This window comes from Hemicordylus capensis, chromosome 1 (assembly GCF_027244095.1).
Source record: "Hemicordylus capensis ecotype Gifberg chromosome 1, rHemCap1.1.pri, whole genome shotgun sequence".
Lineage (NCBI taxonomy): Eukaryota > Metazoa > Chordata > Lepidosauria > Squamata > Cordylidae > Hemicordylus > Hemicordylus capensis.
The window spans coordinates 337,030,589-337,050,106 of NC_069657.1; the positions used below are offsets into that span (position 1 = coordinate 337,030,589).

The 19,518-nt window shown below is 42.0% G+C and overlaps 2 protein-coding genes across 2 annotated transcripts in view; one reads left to right on the forward strand and one right to left on the reverse strand.

Moving 5' to 3' along the window:
• COL10A1 (collagen type X alpha 1 chain) overlaps positions 1-645 on the reverse strand; it is a 53,479-nt gene extending 52,834 nt beyond the window's left edge. The window contains exon 1 of the mRNA XM_053263332.1: positions 427-645. The gene's annotated coding sequence lies outside the window, so the exon portion shown is untranslated. The remainder of the gene's footprint in view (positions 1-426) is intronic.
• The window catches only part of NT5DC1 (5'-nucleotidase domain containing 1), a 142,019-nt gene that overhangs the window by 70,424 nt on the left and 52,077 nt on the right, over positions 1-19,518 (forward strand). The window lies entirely within an intron of this gene.

A 19,518-nucleotide genomic window follows, 5' to 3' on the forward strand; every position in this document is an offset into this window, starting at 1 on the left:
ATATAATCTGACATACATCCCAGTGGATACATATGTGGATAAAGACAGGCATTTTTTAAAGACTTTCATTAAATGAAATATTAAGGTATATAAAAGCTTTACTATCCAGATATTAAGCTACACACAAATTGAATTGAATACTTAAGTGTGTTTGTGAAAGGACCTTCTGAATATTATCTTTGAATGTTCTTTTTTCTACTTGCATTAACATTTATTGAATTTCTGTTTAGTACTTGCTTTCTAAAAAGTAAAATGCATACATAAAGCATGCCTCAGCCATTGTATAAGATGTCATATATAATTCACACTGGTCTAGTTTGTTTTAAAGGACTGGTCTTGAATTAATTCTGTAAATGCTATTTTTAGGTTTTAAAATTAGATGTTGCACCTTAAACCTATGCTTCTATGCATTCAGTCTTGTCCTACCTTTCAGTTCTGTGGAAGATGTCCACGGGTAGAGGGAGTGTCAGCTTGCTGACAACCACAACTTTTCTCGTCTCTGGGCTTCTCTTTCAGTATTAGTGAGTCACAAAAGCTTTGAAAAGGCATTTCAGGAAGACTAAAATGAAGCCGTTCTTCCTTTCAAGACCTTTTTTTGTTGTTAGGTTTCAGATTTTTTTTTTCTTCCCATAAAGCTAAGCTGAATCATATGCTGGCTACTGAATGATGGGTCTGCCTTCTGACTCAGATCCAAAAGTGAAACTTTTTTTGTTGTTGTTTCTAAGCAGCAAGTGCCTCCGTAAGAGACATGGTAAGGGACTGAGGATTCTTTTACGTCATATCCTATGTCTTCATTTAAATAAGGATCTGATATTTCTTTTGACATGCTTATTTACAATGGAATAGGATTAGCATGGCTAAGAAAACACTCGCTTTGCTGTTTCTAATTAGTTAATACAAAGTATCTATGTATAGCGGGGGGAATTGTAGAACTTTCCCATGTGTGTTCTTCTGTTTAAGTTACAGAATCCAATTTCAGGTTTGTTTGGATGTTGGGCTTAGCTTGCATGTCCAACAGCTGTTTTGCTGCAATAGGAGACGTTCTTATATTGAGCCTTGCAGATAGCCATCTGCCAATTACTGAGCAATTATTCCAGATGAATAGATGCCTAGATCACTAAACAACCTGCCTGGTGACACACTTGTGTGTGTGCATAGGGATGGATTTCCCCCCCTCCATGAGTTCATAAAGGGGCATTCATATTCAGATGATTCATCACCAGGGCTCCTTAAATATAACACCTTAGCTTTAATACATACCCAGGACTTTTGCATGGGTAGGGCTTTCTCACACACCGGCCCTCTGGTGAGGCTATCTTGTCCTTGGCTTTATATAATTTCATAGTTTTCCACGTTGGCCTCTAGCCTGCTTTCTAGCCTGACACTACTAATACTTAGCCCACAGGGATTATATACACTGAGGGAAATAAGTATTTGATCCCCTGCTGATTTTGTCCGTTTGCCCTCTGACACAGAAATGAACAGGCTATAATTGGAATGGTAGGTTTACTGTAGCTGTGAGAGACAGAATAACAACAAACAAACCCTCAAAAGCCCAGTGCCCAAAAGTCAGCGATGGATTTGCATTGTAGTGAGGGAAATAAGTATTCGATCCCCCATCAACCAGCAAGATTGCAGGCTCCCAGGTGTCTTTTCACTATATGCAGGTAACGAGCTGAGATGAGGAACACCCTCTGTAAGGGAGTGCTCCTAATCCCAGCTTGTTACAGTACCTGTATAAAAGACACCTGTCCATAGAAGCAAGCAATCACTCAGCTTCCAAACTCACCACCATGCCCAAGACCAAAGAGCTGTCGAAGGATGTCAGGGACAAGGTTGTAGACCTGCACAAGGCTGGACTGGGCTACAAGACTATCGCCAAGCAGCTTGGTGAGAAGGTGACTACAGTTGGCACGATAACTCGCAAATGGAAGAAACACAAAATAACTGTCAATCTCCCTCGGGCTGGGGCTCCATGCAAGATCTCACCTCGTGGAGTTGCAATGATCATGAGAACGGTGACAAAGCAGCCCAGAACTACACGGGGGGAACTTGTCAATGATCTCAGGGCAGCTGGAACCATAGTCACCAAGAAAACAATTGGTAACACACTACGCCGTGAAGGACTGAAATCTTGCAGTGCCCGCAAGGTCCCCCTGCTCAAGGCAGCATATGTACAGGCCCGTCTGCAGTTTGCCAATGCACATCTGAATGATCCAGAGGAGAACTGGGCGAAAGTGTTGTGGTCAGATGAGACCAAAATCGAGCTCTTTGGCATCAACTCAACTCACCGTGTGTGGAGGAGGAGGAATGCTGCCTATGAGCCCAAGAACACCATCCCCACCATCAAACATGGAGGTGGACACATTATGCTTTGGGGGTGTTTTTCTGCTAAGGGGACAGGACACCTTCACCGCACTGAAGGGACGATGGACGGGACCATGTACCGTCAGATCTTGGGTGAGCACCTCCTTCACTCAGCCAGGGCATTGAGAATGGGTCGTGGATGGGTATTCCAGCATGACAATGACCCAAAACACACAGCCAAGGCAACAAAGGAGTGGCTCAAGAAGAAGCACATGAAGGTCCTTGAGTGGCCCAGCCAGTCTCCAGACCTTAATCCCATAGAAAATCTGTGGAGGGAGCTGAAGGTTTGGGTTGCTAAACATCAGCCTCGAAACCTTTCTGACTTGGAGAGGATCTGCAAAGAGGAGTGGGACAACATCCCTCCTGGGTTGTGTGCAAACCTGGTGGCCAGCTACAAGAAACGTCTGACCTCTGTGATTGCCAACAAGGGTTTTGCCACCAAGTACTAAGACATCTTTTGTGAAGGGATCGAATACTTATTTCCCTCACTACAATGCAAATCCATCGCTGACTTTTGGGCACTGGGCTTTTGAGGGTTTGTTTGTTGTTGTTCTGTCTCTCACAGCTACAATAAACCTACCATTCCAATTATAGTCTGGTCATTTCTGTGTCAGAGGGCAAACGGACAAAATCAGCAGGGGATCAAATACTTATTTCCCTCACTGTATGCCCATTGCAACATTAAAAACACATACATCGGCCTACAGGCAATTAAAGTTATCTTCTTGTGCATAGCAATGGTAGCTTCCATTGTTTATTTCCAACTAAGGTTAGTCTTCAGTTGTAAGTGTATTAGACTGGTTAAACATTTAAAGCTGTCCTGAGATTTTATTGGTGCTTGAAATCCACCTCTCTTTGCATTACTGCGGACTGACTAATGCATTTTCTTGTTGGAATAACTAGAGACAATTTGATTTTAAGTAAAGTTGAGGCACTCCCAGCAGGGCACTTCAGATAAATAACTGTCTTTCAAAATCTTTCGCCAAATGCAACTATAAGTCTGTAGACTACGGTGGATATACGCTAGTACAGAATGGGGAAAAATTCAGAATAGGTAATGGGTATCTTCCTACAGGGCTATGTAAGCCTTTGCATTTCAGAAACTCTATCAGAATAGAAAGGTAGCTAGTGTTGAGCAAACAAAGCTGATTATAGGAACATCCTTCTCTGCTCCACTTCCATGTGCTCCTTTCCAACCTGGCTCTTTAAGGTGTATATCTGATTAAATATAAGATTTACATAAGTCTTCTGAGATTATACTGGGGATGCTTTTTCATTAACTTCTTTCCCATTCAACAAAATGTGGAGGCCTAGAAATCATGGATCTCTTGCTATCTCTGATATCCATTAGGAGATTGCAGAAGGTGTCATAATCAAGAACTATGGATGTCTGAGTTAGGTGTTGTGTTGGTCACTCAGACAACTGAGTGTAATAAAAAGCATAATTTAAAAAATCTTAAATTAAAAATGTAACCAACAGAGTGGACAATGTTTGGGTTTTTAATTTATTAAAAGTTGTTTCCCCCTTGACTGAAATTCTGCATGCGTACCTAGGATTTTCAGATTTCACCCTCTCATTGCAGTTCCTTGAGTCCCCTAAGACGACATTCCTGAATATTATGGGCCACTCCGGGGGGGGGGTGGAGTTCACTGTGGTGTTAGGGGATGCTTGAACCCCTTCTATGTATGTGTAGAAGTGCATTGAGAAAATTAGAGGCTCTTTAGCTCCCACTCCTGTTTGTCTAGAAGTTGTAAGAATTAGGAAGCTGTTCTGACTGTTCCACTAAGAAATATTTTCCAACATGCTCAGTTTAGCAACGATTATTGCAAGCCTACAGCTTTTTTGAAATATTCAATTTAAACAAGCATGTGGGTGTTAGATGTTAAATGTTTAAAATTACAAATGTGCTAATACTTTTTAAAGTTGTGGGATAACACCAAAATATGTTTATATACTTATATCTTTTGCTTTTCAGTAGAACATCTAACCTTTCATTTGCTAGATCAAGAAAATAACTCTTCAGTAAAAACTTTCATTACTGAAAGCTGCAACTTTGGACTTTGTTTCTCTTGTTGACACGACAGTTGAAGTGATTGCATTTCCTGATTCCAGAAAAATGTGCTTTAAGTTAAAAAAAAAATTTAAAGCCAACCCTCTTCCTGCAGATAATATCAGTACTTTCAAATTAAATATACTACTTTACCAGCAATATACTTCAACATAACTAAATTGTAGTAACATTGGCTTATTATTAATCTTTAAATCAAAATATGTCCCATCTCCCACCTCAGTGTGCTCTGTTGTTCTGCTGAAACAAAAACAGTTCTTTGCTGGGACTAAGTCTAAATACTAGGTTGAGTATAAGATTCTTTGTTGTATTATCATCTAAAGCAGGGATTCTCAACGTTGGGTCCCCAGATGTTATTGGACTTCAACTCCCATAATCCCCAACCAAATGCCATTGGGGCTGAGGATTATGGGAGTTGAAGTCCAATAACATCTGGGGCCTCAACGTTGAGAATCTCTGATCTAAAGAATGATATGTGAACTGAAATGATTTTGCTCCTTTTGGGATCAGCAATTCAACAGAGTACATTTAAATATTCATTGTTATGTTCTCAGAGTGATTTCGCAAATGACACTTATGGAGGCTTTGGGTGTTATTGAAGAGGTGCCACCAGCTGAATGACTGCACAGTCACTTCAACACTTGTAGAAGCTGTTGTAGACACAGATGTAGCCTGTACATATTCATCCATCAACACATCAGCACTTGCAGCTTAATGTAGAAATGACTGCATCTTAGCTGGTGTTGCTTCTTCAGGTATATCCATGGCTGATAGACAAATGCATTGTAGTCATGTATGCATTGTCTTCTTGTAGCAGAGTCCACACAGTTGGGTGTACTGTATCTTTTAAGCATTGTTTACATCACTACTCTACCAACTTAGCCCTAGAGTGCTCAAGGTTCCTCCCCAAATCCTGTCATTCTTTTAGCCATCAATGGATAACTGCAGTTAGCACACATCACTATAATTCCATATTTCAGTCATCATTTGGGAATGATGTCCCAAATATGTGCCATCAAATCTGGTCCCCTACACATTGACTGTCTGCACAACATTTCCATTGGGTTCACATCAGCCAGCTCCCTGCTTGACTCCTCTTTTACATGGTGTTCTCCTGGTTGCAGCATGAATTCAAAAACTTGTACAAGGTTACTGGATGTTTTTTCAACATTTCTTCAGGAGCCAGTGTGTCACTGTCAATTAAAGAAACCACTAGATACATTGGCTGACATTCAGAGCAAGGAAGAGCCAGCACAAAAAGAGGAACAGACTAACAGCACTTCCATACTAACTGCACTGGTGTCCGGGGAACGGACCTTTTTTTATTACCTCCCCTTCCTTGGAAACCCCTCTGTGCTATCTGAAAAATATGTCTGAATTGTGCAGCACTTAATGTCACAGCTACAAAATGTAGCTATGATTCTAAATGGTATGCACTGAATTTTCACTAATGGGATCAAATACTCTAGCAATTAAAATAGCCTCATTATTCATGGCCAGGGATTTTTAAATTATGTAGGAAAGTATTTAAATTGGACATGGTACATAGCAATCTGGCATCTATATAAAGTTATTTGAAGCTTGTGAGTTTAATCTTTGGCTTGAAACTTGCTTTGCCTCCAAATCTAAATAAGGACAACACCAATAAGAAGAATGTGTGTGATGCTGGGGTTTTTTATTTCCATATTGCAAAAAAGATACAGCTCTCTGCAGTTATTTCTTGGTGACTCCAGTAGCATTTTTAAATTATGATTTTAGATTTCGGCAGTGACAAAAGTATCTGTCAGTGTGGATATTCCCCCTTCCCCCTGAAGAAAAACCATTGGGGGGGGGGAGATCTTAACTACTGACATAAAGAACATAACTCATCTTATGTTAAATTCATCTCTAAATTTGATGAAGAAAAGGGTCATTTGATTGTACTTGATAATAGTCATAGGAGCTTTATTCTATCCATATGTCATTATAATATCTTTATTCAACAATACTGTAGTCATTTAAATGTCTGTAAGTAACACAATGCACAGTGTTAAAACAGGCAACAGCTCTCCTTCTGTGAACTGCATGTTACAATTCAACTCAATGGCAACTGCATAACCTGGAATTTACTTTTTTCCAGTGACAAATATGTAGCTTGCAATAACCTGAAGTATTCTGTATCAAATACAACCTTTTGTATAGCTGATATAAAAGACCTAAACTATTCCCATTTTGTATGTATTCATACAAGAAAATGCTGCCCCAATCATTTTGATATTTATTTGGTTTGAAGAAATTAACTTTGCCTCCATTTAATGATTAAATCACAGATTAATCACACTGTACTGAAGTACAAATGAATTGTTCCAGAATAATCTATAGTTTGTAAGAGGTATCCAGGAATAGATTTGCCTGAGCTACAATTTGGACAATATTACTTTAATAGTAAGTTTGTACAACATTACTTTTATTTTATTTTATTTTTTAAAACTGGTGAAAAGAGTGTCAGCCAGAACTGGGCTAGAAAGAACAGATTCCAGTTTCCACTTGGTCACCAAGCTTACCCTGGGGCATTTGCAAGTCACCATCTCGGAAAAGATTGTTGTGATTATATTATGGGATAATATGTCTCCTCGGGACAGGGTGAACACGTGACAAGTAAATGAAAGTGTTTAGCATCCAAATGAATGAAATTCTGGTGCAAGTGCTGATGATGGGTTCTGCTAACATATCACCAGCACTTGAGTTTGGCTGGGGGGTGGATGTTACCATCTCCTTACCATAGAACACTCTATGTCATCCAAAGTTATGTGCCTGAGGGTCACGCAGCCTCCAGGGACATATTTTCAGGGGAAACAGGACTTCTGGGAGAAGGGGAGATCATCAAAATCCACCCTTTCTTGTCTGCAGATTCCAGTGCTGCATTATTGTACTGTTCAGCAGTACTGCATTATTCTACTGCTCAGAATGTTGGCCAGTAAAATTATATAAACATATCCTTCAAATTTGAGCATTTTCTTCTAAATATATATAATTTTGTGTAAACAGTTAACAAAGCCATTAAGACTGTTCACTCAAGCAGCCCTACACGGGGAGCCTGAGGCACACACACACACCCCACCAAGCATCTGCGCCTCTAGTTTTCTTCTGGACTTTCCTCTAGCCCTCCCTGCCTGATGGCCGCTGCTCGGCCATTCTCCTGGCCAGCAGTTTCTTTTTCCCCACCTGCCCGTCCCCGTCACTATCTGGCAGCTGCTTGCGAACTCCCGCGAGAACTGCCACACATGGGATTAGTGACGAGTACGTATAAGAAAAATAGATAGATAGATAGATATCTCACTTTAGTGCTTCCAATAGTACTTGCTATAAACAGATCCCAAAATTCTGAAATGGAGAGTCACTGTAGAAAACAATCTCTGTATTTCTGTGATTTCATGATTTTTGAAATCATAGGCCTCACTGGGTCCAGAGTCATCCTTCCCTCTGATCTCTTCTACCCCAATAGTCAGAAGTATGTATACTTAATTCTTAATGTATATTTTAGTGTAGTTTAACATGTCAGAATACAATATAAACTTAAGTAGCTGGTATGTGTTTGAATGCAGTGAGATTTTTTGTACCATTATAATTTCTGAAATCAAAACAACTTTAGCCAGCTGTTGCTAGTCTTATACTTTTTTTTTTTAAAAAAAAGCTAATTTGTAAATTAAATTCCAGCCTGGCTCACTTTTAAAATTGTTTTAATTCTTTGATATTAACTAATAATAAAGTCTTGCCTCTTTTTCAGACAGTATTCCATTAGAAATATGAATACGACAGATATTTATATACCGCCTTTCAACAAAAGTTTCCAAAGCTTTTTACATAGAGGTATAATAAGGTGGCTCCCTGTCCCCAAAGAGCTCACAATCTAAAAAAGAAACATAAGACAGACACCGGCAACAGCCACCGGAGAGATGCTGTGTTGGGGATGGATAGGGCCAGTTGCTCTCCCTTTGCTAGAGAGAGAGAGAGAGAGAGAGAGAGAATCGCCACTTTAAAAAGGTGCCCCTTTGCTCAGTTAGCAGGGGACTAACTAAATAAAGTGAACTTTCAATACAAGGCTCTTTCTCTCTCTTTTTTGGTAATGTGCTCCCTCTGGTGGCTCATAAAGATGACAATTTAAAAGAGCTTTGGCTTACTTGCCAATTTACAACCAACATAAACCGGATTGTTAAAATGAATACATTTTGTATGGGGGAGGAAAGCCCAACTTGGGATGAACTTCATTGTAGCTTGGTGATACTATGCATCTCTTCTGTGCGTTTGTTGCATGACTGCCAAGACCAATCAAGTGACTTAAAATCTATACTGGACTCAGAAAACTTCTTTTACCTTTTAGGTTAGACAAAACTGTTTTGTGATATTAATGTGAGCTAATGAATGCAGCTTTCATTTTTAGTTTTTGATCATTTTCAGGAACCAAGTGTGAAATACAGATCTTGAAGGCACATCTCCCTATATTTGTCTATAATCAAGAGACTGAAGCAGCTTGGAGTGCAGGAACTAATATAAGCGATTGCTGGCCTGTAGGATTGCTCTGCTACTTCACTGCCACCAAATGGTCAACTTGTATATTTGTAAATAAACCAAAAGCACAATAATAGGAACATAGGAAGCTGCCATATATTGAGTCAGACCATTGGTCTATCTAGCTCAGTGTTGTCTTCACAGACTGGCAGCGGCTTCTCCAAGGTTGCAGGCAGGAATCTCTCTCATCCCTATCAATCTTCCAGAAATCTCTCCTGCAAAGTAATCCAGGATTTGGGACGCTCTGAGCCCCTTCACCACTTATGGCAGTAGTGTGCATCCCAGTCATCTTGGTTAGAATTCCTATGCAAAAGAGAACAATTCTCCTCTACCTTTAATAGATGCATGGAAGAGGAAATTGCAGCATCTGCAGCCTTTCTTTTCCCTGCGTAGCAAGTGTGGTATAGCATAATCCAAGCTTTATTTGCAGCCACTTACGGAGCTCATCATTGTGGGTTCAGTCCACACAAAAGGTACTTCACTGTCTATGCAACTATATGCTGCATTTCAGCCAACTCTTCAGATTCTGCTGTAAGTTGCATATAATACAATTCCAGTCCTAGAAAACATTGTACTGATCTCATTTTGCTGAGCATCTGCATGCATGCAGAAAGTCCCAGGTTCAATTCCTGGCATCTCCAGATAGAGCTGAGAAAGACTCCTGCCTGATGCCTTGGAGATCAGCTGTCAATCAGAGTAGACAATGCAGACCTAGATGGACCAATGGTCTGATTTGGTATACGGCAGCATCCTATGTTCCTTACCAGCCATCCAAAAGCTGTGACAGGCTGAACTCTGGAAATCCCTTTTGTCACTTAAGTAGTGCCTTTGGATGCTCATGGACATTCCCTCTAATGCACAACTTGTGCGAGTGGCCAAACCCACTCTGGTTCTGTTTTCTCCGAGTTAGTTGCTTTTTCATGTGAAGAAATCACCTGTTGAACTAGTTCCATTATGTTTGGTATTGTCAGGAGCAATCCAAACGAATTATGTCATTTAGATACATAAACCACGTAGTCTATTGAACCAAGACTAGTATTAGTTTCTTGCAGTGTTCTTGAAGAATTGCACAGGTCATAAGGCACAACACTGAATATCTCAGAGATTCTTGTATGTAATAAATGATTTTTTTTCTGTGTTCACTGGCTGCATCTCTAAAGCAGCAAATAAGAGAATTACAAAACACTTCCAGAGTATTACAACTTTACAACATGGATATATAAGTCATCTGTATTCTACAAAAATGCATATGCCATGGTTTTATCCCCTTGTGGCGCAGTGGTAAAACTGCCGCCCTGTAACCAGAAGGTTACAAGTTCGATCCTGACCAGGGGCTCAAGGTTGACTCAGCCTTCCATCCTTCCGAGGTCGGTAAAATGAGTACCCAGAATGTTGGGGGCAATATGCTAAATCATTGTAAACCGCTTAGAGAGCTCTGGCTATAAAGCGGTATATAAATGTAAGTGCTATTGCTATTTTTATTTCTGACAAGTTCCCCTGGGGTAGCGTTGATCTGACAGTTGGCTGTAATGTTATAAGCCCTGTGTTCAGAGTAACATCAAATGAAATATGTCCCTGATGACTATACAACCCTCTGACAGATTTCTGAAGCCAAAGATACTTTTGGAGGGAGGAGAAAGTAATGAAAAAAAATTTCCCCTCCCTGTTCATGTGACTGGTTACTCAGCAACATGTTGACTGAGCTCAGAGTAGCCTTTGCTGCAGCATTGACTTTGGAGTCAGTTTGCTCACATTTCAGTTGTGTTACTTCATCTGTTATCTTTCTAAAAGATTGGCCTAAGACAACAGACTTGAAATATGGTTTACTTAAGAAGGTGGATCAAAGCTAGTAGCATTGTTTTTTAAAAATTCCAGTAAACAAATGCAATTTTCAAGGTAAATCATTCTAAAATATAATTTGACTTTAAACAAACAAACATACCCTGTATTCCATACTCATGTTGACTGCCATCCATGTAAGTAAAATTGGCTGCTCTTCTAGTATTCTTGGTTAGCTACCAAACTGAACTTTAGAGTCAACTTTGTTATTTAAAATGAATATTGGACAAGATTCTCAGAGAAGGTACTACAAATAACGACAAAGCCAAGAATTTAGCAATATAAGCTGCATCATAATTCTTTTGCTCATAATCTGGTGCAGCTTGTATTACTAACGTCTTGGCTTTATGGCGTGCTCTTGTCTAAATGAAGGTAATTTTGTGATAAATGAAAATATTTGCTTCTTGATGGATATAAAGTCAATAGATCAGTGTTAATCTGATACTCTAAAAGAAGAATAGCTTAATATTTATAATGTAGTGTGGACATACAGTGCAAACTTGCTGACATTTTGGTAATCAACGTGCTACTCTGATAAGTAGAGTTTCCATACTATATATTGAAATTGAGAGTTGCAGGGAACCTCATAGTCGAGTCCCCTTCTTGATGCTGGAAATCCAGAGCTAGAGCATTCGTAATGGATGTCTGTCCAGCCTCTGCTTGAAGGCATCCAGCAAGGCAGAGCCCACCACTCCTCTAGGTAATTGGTTCTACTATCAAACTGTTTTTACTGTTAAGAAGTTTCCTTGATGTTTAGCCAAGAACTGTCTCCTGTAACTTCAGCCTTCCCCCTGAAGCAGCAGAGGAAAAGTTTTTCCTATGTGACGACCCCTTCAGATATTTGAAGATTGCTATCCTGTTTGTACAATCTCAGCCTTCTCTTCTCCAGGCCAAGCTTTCCTGGGTGCTTTAGTGTTTCCTCCCTGGGCTTGTTTTCTAGGTGCATTTCAATAATATATCTTTTTCAAGGAATATCTCTGAACAATAAGGTTTTCTGAGAGAGGGATGAAGGAAAGCCTCCTGTACTGGGTAGGGATGTGCACGGAACTGGTGGGGGGTGTCTAACTTTAAGGGCGGGGGAGGGTGCACTCCCCTCCACCGCATCCCCCCCACCTCTGGCCTATGCATTTTCCCCACTGGCTCTCAGTTTTCCAAAAGTCCTTCGGTGAGGCAGCATACCTCCCTGCTACCCTGTTATGACTGGAAGTAGTGAGCACGCCTGCACGCGTCAGGCACACACACACATGTACTCATGAGGAACCACCTCCGAACAGGTTCCGTGCACATACCTAGTACTGGGCCCTGAGGCTATAGATGGTCCGGAAGCATATGCTTGGCTTGTGACTAACTTGTCCCATTAATTTTAATGGGACTGTTTTTGATTTAGTCTGGTTATTAGCCACAGTCTTCGGTCACAGCCCACTAGGGCTGCCAACAATTCAGATTGCCAGAATGAGGGACACAAGGTGGGGGGGGTGGCTGGCTGGGTGATGGGGGGTGTATGTAGCGGTAATCAAGAGCCTGAGTATCAATGACATATATTTTATTTATTTATTTATTTATCATATTTTTATACCACCTGATATGTAAATCTGTAGGCGGTATACAGATATATGTGTTTTTTAGAGAGAGAGAGAGAGAGAGTTGAATTATATGCTATTGAATAATGCTAGCATTGTTATTATTTAGAGCATATTCAAGTTATACCACTTTTCAACCAAAAACTTCTCAAAATATAGCAAAAGGAAATGCCGCTCCCCCATAATGCCGCTCCCCCAAATGCCGCTCCCCCATAAGTATTTTACACTTCATGGTGGATGTTTATTTGTAAGCTGTTCTGGTTGCTGTTGCAGAAGTACACGGGGTGGGGGAGAGACTGGAGGGGGGTGTCATCAAGTTCTTAAAGTAAATAATGTAAGAAGAAAGGTGGGACATCAAAACCACACATCACCCAGAAACCTACAAGCAGATCCCTATCAACCTTTTGCTTGCCCTAACTATTAGGCTTGTGCCTGAAACGTTTTGGAGGCCATTGTAAAGGCCTCCGAAACGTTTCGGCGCTGGGGCAGGATTCGGTGCTTCGGCACCGGCGAGGGTACTACTTTAAGGGCGGGGGAGAGTGTACTCACACACACCCCACCGCGTTTCCCCCGCCGGCGCTCTCCAAATTTCAAGCCCCTCAGGGCGGCAGCGTTCCTCCCTGCCGCCCCGTTCCCCCCGTCAGCCGGAAGTGGCTGGAAGTCACGAGCGCACGGGCACCCGTTGTGCGTGCGCACGCACGGCGGACGGGCACACACACGCACAATGGGCAGGCGCACGCGCGCTCGTGACTTCCGGCCACTTCCGGCCGACGGGGGGAACGGGGCGGCAGGGAGGAACGCTGCCGCCCTGAGGGGCTTGAAATTTGGAGAGCGCCGGCGGGGGAAACACGGCGGGGGGGGGGTGAGGACACCCTCCCCCGCCGGTGCCGAAGCCTATTCGGGCACATCCCTACTAACTATGCCCCAGAGCAAGGATAGCCAACCTGGGACTCTCCAGCTGCCCCTGGACTATCATTGCCATCAACCTGAGCAACAACAGCTGGGAATGGTGGGAGCAATAGTCCAGCAATGGCAAAAGAGCCCCAAGTTGGCTACACCCCACACAACGACAACATTTCACAAAGTGTTTTGTTCATACAGACCATCCCACTTAGACATAGAGCAAGCTTCAGGTGAAAAATTAAGAGAATCCCCCAGGTTTACACTCACAGCCAGAAGTGGTGAGTCAGTTAGCAGGAGTCTGTGGGTCTATTTACATTTGATAAGTAAATGATTAGCCACTAGCAAGATGTAAATTATTTTATTATTATTATTATTATTATTATTTTACATTTATATTCCGCTCTTCCTCCAAGGAGCCCAGAGTGGTGTACTACATACTTGAGTTTCTCTTTCACAACAACCCTGTGAAGTAGGTTAGGCTGAGAGAGAAGTGACTGGCCCAGAGTCACCCAGCTAGTTTCATGCTGAATGGGGATTTGAACTCGGGTCTCCCCGGTCCTAGTCCAGCACTCTAACCACTACACCATGCTAAATAAATAAATAAATAAACCCAGGCAATTGTTCCTGTGAGTTTGCAGATCAATCGGTGCTTCTTTTGTGAACTTTGTTTCTTTCAGCTATATATGCAAGAGACTGTGAGGTCTAGGGTGCACTTTCAGTTCAGATGGGCCCAATAGGTCATGCCAGTTTCCCAGAGAAGCTGAATGAGTATAGTACAGCATGCTGCACAGTTCTGTGTAAGGAGTAGAGATTTCACGTCAGCCACTCAGGGCTTCCTTGGCTATGAAAATGTGTTTGGAAAATGCTTGGCAAAAATACTGATCTAAAATGCATAGCAAAATATCTGGTTAAATCAGTACAAGGCCACTAGGTGGCAGTAATTACATAGTTTAGTTAAGAGGTGACTGTTCTGAAAGGAATGAACTAATTTTCTCCTAACATTGAAGCTTCTCTCTCTCTTTTTTTTTTCAACTCAGAATAAGGTTCCCACTTTTTTCTTGGAAGTTTCCTTGTGTCAGAGAGAGCTGCACAACAGCTCAAATTCCATAGGTGCAGCCTTTCTCATCAGCAGGTGGGGCTGTAGCTCAGTGGTATTCTGAACTCCTGCTTTGCATGCATAAGCTTTTCACACAGGACTTTTTGAAGCCCTTTAACTCTCATCTCTTCCGGAATGGAGTTCACATATTGGCTAGATTTTCCCCAAAGTCCCTGAAAGTTATTGGGGAGCAGTTCACACACAATTAGAGTTTTTCACTGTGTTTTAGAGTGTAGCCCAATTTATATCCTTGGTTAAAAAATCCACTATTTGCAGTGGGGTTTTTAGGACAACTTCAAGTTTGCAGTAAAGCCTCCCCATAAACTCATGGTAAAATCTGCTGTGCGTAAAAGTCCCGGGTAGGGCTGGGAAGGTTTCCTGCTTGAAACCATGGAGATCTGCTTCCAGTCAGTGTAGACAATGCTGAGCAAGATGGACCAAAGCTTTAACTCTGTATAAGACAGCTTTCTGTGTTTATTTCACATCTTCGTGCCTGGAAAGGAAGCATCAGTTACTGAAAGGTACATAGCTATTAAAGACAAGAAGCAAAGACAGAAGGAAGGTGGCAGCCCTACAACAAAATTTGTACAACATTTTAAAACTTGAAAATACAACAAAATTTGGGGAAATCATATTCTAAAAGGCATTTTAAAGCTTGTGTGAGAACATTCGCTGGTGTTTGCTTTGCTAAGTGCTATAAATTAATTTCCACCAAATCACTTCTCTAAGAAAAGATTACCAAGCACAGATTACTTCCATTTTTAATTCCAATCCAATATTTATATAATTTATGCTGTGAGTTAAGAGATTTGGCTTGGACAGCTTGCTCTGCTATTGTTTGGTACATAATAACAAAGTCTGAAAACTCCTGAACAATAAATGGAGTCTTATGAAAAGCAAATGTTGTTTGCTCTTTAAAACACTGAAGATGATCATTTATTTTTCTTCATAACAGCTTTACATTTGCAATGTCTTGATTTTGTTTGTTACTGTCCTGACATATAGTGAATTATACTGCTTTGCAGTGTTCCCTCTAACAGGGATTCCCAGGTGTTGTTGACTACACCTCCCAAAATCCCCAGCTGCAATGGCTTCTGCTTTGGGATTCTGGGAGTTGTAGTCAACAACATCTGGAAATCCCTGAACACTGCTGCTTTGTAAGTTGCGTATTCTTTTTATTTACTGTTTTTCACTATGGCTACTATTGCAATGTAGCTCATCCTCTTTATCAGCTGGTATTTCCTTGAAACCTTTTCTGATGAAGAGGGTGCCGCCAAAGCTTAAACTTTAAGAAGCTGTTCTTAATGTTTTTAATAAACTTCTGTGCTGGGGTTGGAACAGGACCCTTTTCTTAAGGGTGTTCTGTTCTGCTTTCAGAACATTTGAAATGGCCCATTTCGAGGCAGAACATTCGAACCTCAAATGTTCCACACGTCCCTAGTTATTACTAGTGCACGGAACCACGGATGTGCGGTTCGATGCTAGCAGGGGTGCCACTTTAAGGGTGGGGGAGGGTGCACTTACACCTCCAGACGCTTTCCCCCTGCTGGCACGCCTTCCCGGTAAAAACCTTCGGGGTGGCAGCATACCTCCCTGCCTCACCTTCCCCTTCCTTGTCTGGAAGTAAGTAAGTAAGTAAATAAGTACCAGGTGCACGTGTGCCTACGTGCGCGTGACAGGCACATGCACACCCGATACTTCTGGCTACTTCCGGCCAAGGAGGGGAAGGGGCAACAGAGAGTTATGTTGCTGCCCCGAAGGTTTTTACCAGGAAGGAGCGCCAGCGGGAGGGGTCATTGCACCCTCCCCCACCCTTAAAGTGGCACCCCTACCAACATCTAACATTGAACCAGCCCCATGTTTGAACCTGTTCGGAGGCCCATAAAAGGGCCTCCGAACAGGTTCGTGCACATCCCTAGTTATTACCTATAAAGTCCTGAAGAGTTTTTGTGGGCCCAGGGTATTTAAGAGTGCCTCCTTTGAGGCACTCATTGAAGGAGGTCTGGCTGCAGTTATCACCGGCTTGTTTAGTGGTGACCCCAAACCAGGCATTCTCTAGGGTTGCCTCAAGGCTCTAGAACATGCTCCCAAACAAATTAGAACTTCCCCATCTCTGGCTGTTTTTAAGGAATGTCTGAAAACAAACCTATTTTATCAGGCTTTTAGTTTCTAGTGTGAGATTCTTCATTAATACTTGTTTTAAATTGCTTTTAATGATCTAATGTTTTAATCGATTGTGTTTTTTATTCTGTAAACCACCCAGAGATTTGTATATGGGGCACCAGTATGTAATGTGAAAGACAGATAGATTTAATTATTTTACTGGAAATTATCAAGTCTGACCCATGAAATTTATACCAGCTAGGCAAAATTTGGAAGCAATTACATAGATCTTAAATGCTTTCCCCTTATGTAGATACAAGCAAATTCCACTGAGTAGTATCTCACTTTGACACAAAGGCTGCATTCAGTCATAAAAGCAAACCACAATTTGCCGTTACAAACATGAGTAGTCTTAAACTCCCTTTGAGTCTTGACCCCTGGTTTGCCAGATTTGGACAAAATGACCAACTATGTTTTGCTGCAAACCAGAAATGGGAACCCCTTATTTCTTCCCCTCATGCATGAAGGAAGCAGGGGTGAATAATCAAATGTGAACCATATGCCATTAAATCCCAAAGTATTTCTGTTCGAGACTAAGAGATCCATTGACTTGGGTTTCATTTTGATTGCTCTCTGCACCTTTTCTATCTCTACAATATCCTTTTTTTGAGATGCGGTGACCAAAATTGTACACAGTGGCTGAGATCCTAACTAATGAAGTGCACACATAAGGAGAAACTGCGGGCTGTGACAGGGGTCTGCACAATTTCCCCAAGCCCTCTACACATGAACTGTTGTGCAAGCCGGTGAAACTTCCCAGTATAGAAAACCATCCCTTTGTAACTCATGTGCAGACAGTCAAATGCAACAAATTTACAGCACATGAGAGGGGGTTCTAAGTAAGAGTCACCAAGAAGCAGCAAGTAGGCTCCATTCATTCTACTGAGAACAATTTGTCTTCAGTGTGAGACAATTTATGACTTAATTTAAAAAGCTACCTCTCATTGTTAGAGAAGAAAAGGCTGCTTTTAATGTGTTCTTTTTCATCAGTTTGAGAATCTGGTATAAGACATTCCTGACGCAAGATGGCTTCCCAAAGTGGGAAATGAAGATTTAAAAGGTTAGCATTAATTAAAGCTGAGTGCTGTTGGCAGCCTATAGTTCCTGTTGCCAGAAAAGAAAGCAATCATGATTTCTTCTGAAAGCTGAGAGGTCTGTGAACTGCAAACAGTATTGGCACAAAACTTCCTCCTTTTCAAGTATCCTAACGTCTTGTTTCTCACCTGCTCATCGACACCTGTGCTCTGTTCCTCCCATGAAGCATAGAGAGGCTCAGTGACAGGTGCACTCCTGCACACAGGTCAGAGGCTGAATCATACTCCTTCTTTAAAACGAGCTATTTCTGCCTAATGTGATTTGCATTTCTATTTGCAGCAAGAGGAAGCTACAAGATTGGTTCTCAGAACAGATCATGAACGTACGAGTTGCCCACAGAGTTTTAAAAACCAAACCCTGAAGAAGTTAATAACCCTGAAAAAGTTAACACCTTATGCAGTTGGTGGTGGCTATGGATGGTCTATAAAAGCATATACTTTGTCACCCACATATCAGAGAGGTATTGTCAAACTCCAGCATAGAGGCGATTCTTACGATCACCAAAAAGCGGGCTAAGGGAGCATAGCCTGCTTTCTGGCGACCATGAGAACCAACGGGCTTGCAGGCGAGCCCAGTTGCTCCCAAGCGGGTCACCCACTTAAATAACCCTCCCCTACGCCCGGGTTAGCGGAGCGAGTGCTCCGCTAACCCTGGCTCTATGATCGTGTGTTGCTGTGCTAAAAAGTTAAAAAGTAGCCTCTTGGCTCGGGGTCTCTCCAGCATGCCCTGCACGCTGGCGCAGGGCATGCTGGAACTTCCGGGGGCCATGTGGCCCCCGATCCCCCCCAACCCCCGCCGGCTCTGTAACAGAGTCTGCAATCGTGTGGGCGGCCGGTTTGGCCACCCAGAGCAGACTGACTGCTTGTCTTCAGGGAGAGCGGGCTAAACCGCTCTCCCTGCAAACCCCATTTAGGCGGTTCCCACTGATCGTGGGAACCGCCTCACAGTGTAGTGAATTGATGTAACAATTTAAATGCACAATGAAGAGCTGTTTCTACAATTTCACTCAGCATATGTATAATTAGAAGCTGTGTCTTAACTATAGACAAACATGCTATTCAGCTGTTTAGGTAAAGCGAAGGTAAAGTGTGCCATAAAGTTTATTTCGACCCCTGGCACCCACAGAGCCCTGTGGTTTTCTTTGGTAGAATACAGGAGGGGTTTACCATTGCCTCCTCCCACACAGTGTGAAATGATGCCTTTCAGTATCTTCCTATATTGCTGCTACTTGATATAAGTGATTCCCATAGTCTGGGGAACATACCAGTGGGGATTCAAACCGGCAACCTTCTGCTTGCTAGTCAGGCATTTCCCCACTGCACCACTTAAGGTGTACATTCAGCTGTTTAGGATCGCAATTACATCATAACAGTGCACCCTTTTCATGGTATGTTACTGGGGTGGGGGGGGGGTGATTGGCCATGGCCTATAACTATAGGGTGTAGCCATTTGGCCCTGCCCACAGTAATACACCGAGAAAAGGACATAGCACCATGATGTGGTGTCCTTTTCCTGGTGCATTCTGGGGCCAAACAGTAGAGGGGGGAAAACAATGTTTTGCAATGCTGCTGCTAAGTTCCCAGAGGACAGCTGCTTTCTTGGCAGAAGCTGGCTCTGAAAGGAAGCCCCTGCACCCCCAATCCTGGTAAACTGAGCTGATAATTATTGGCTCAGTATGATCCTGACCACCCTCTGTATTGTTAGCACAATGTGAGAATGGCCAGGATTGGGAACAGTTGTAGCTGATACTAGGCAGGTGTCTAATATATTTCATTATTCTGATTGTATTCTGCACTGTTTTAATGTGTTAAATGTCTTGCATGTGGAATGGTTGTCTGAAAGGCAAGGTATGAATGTT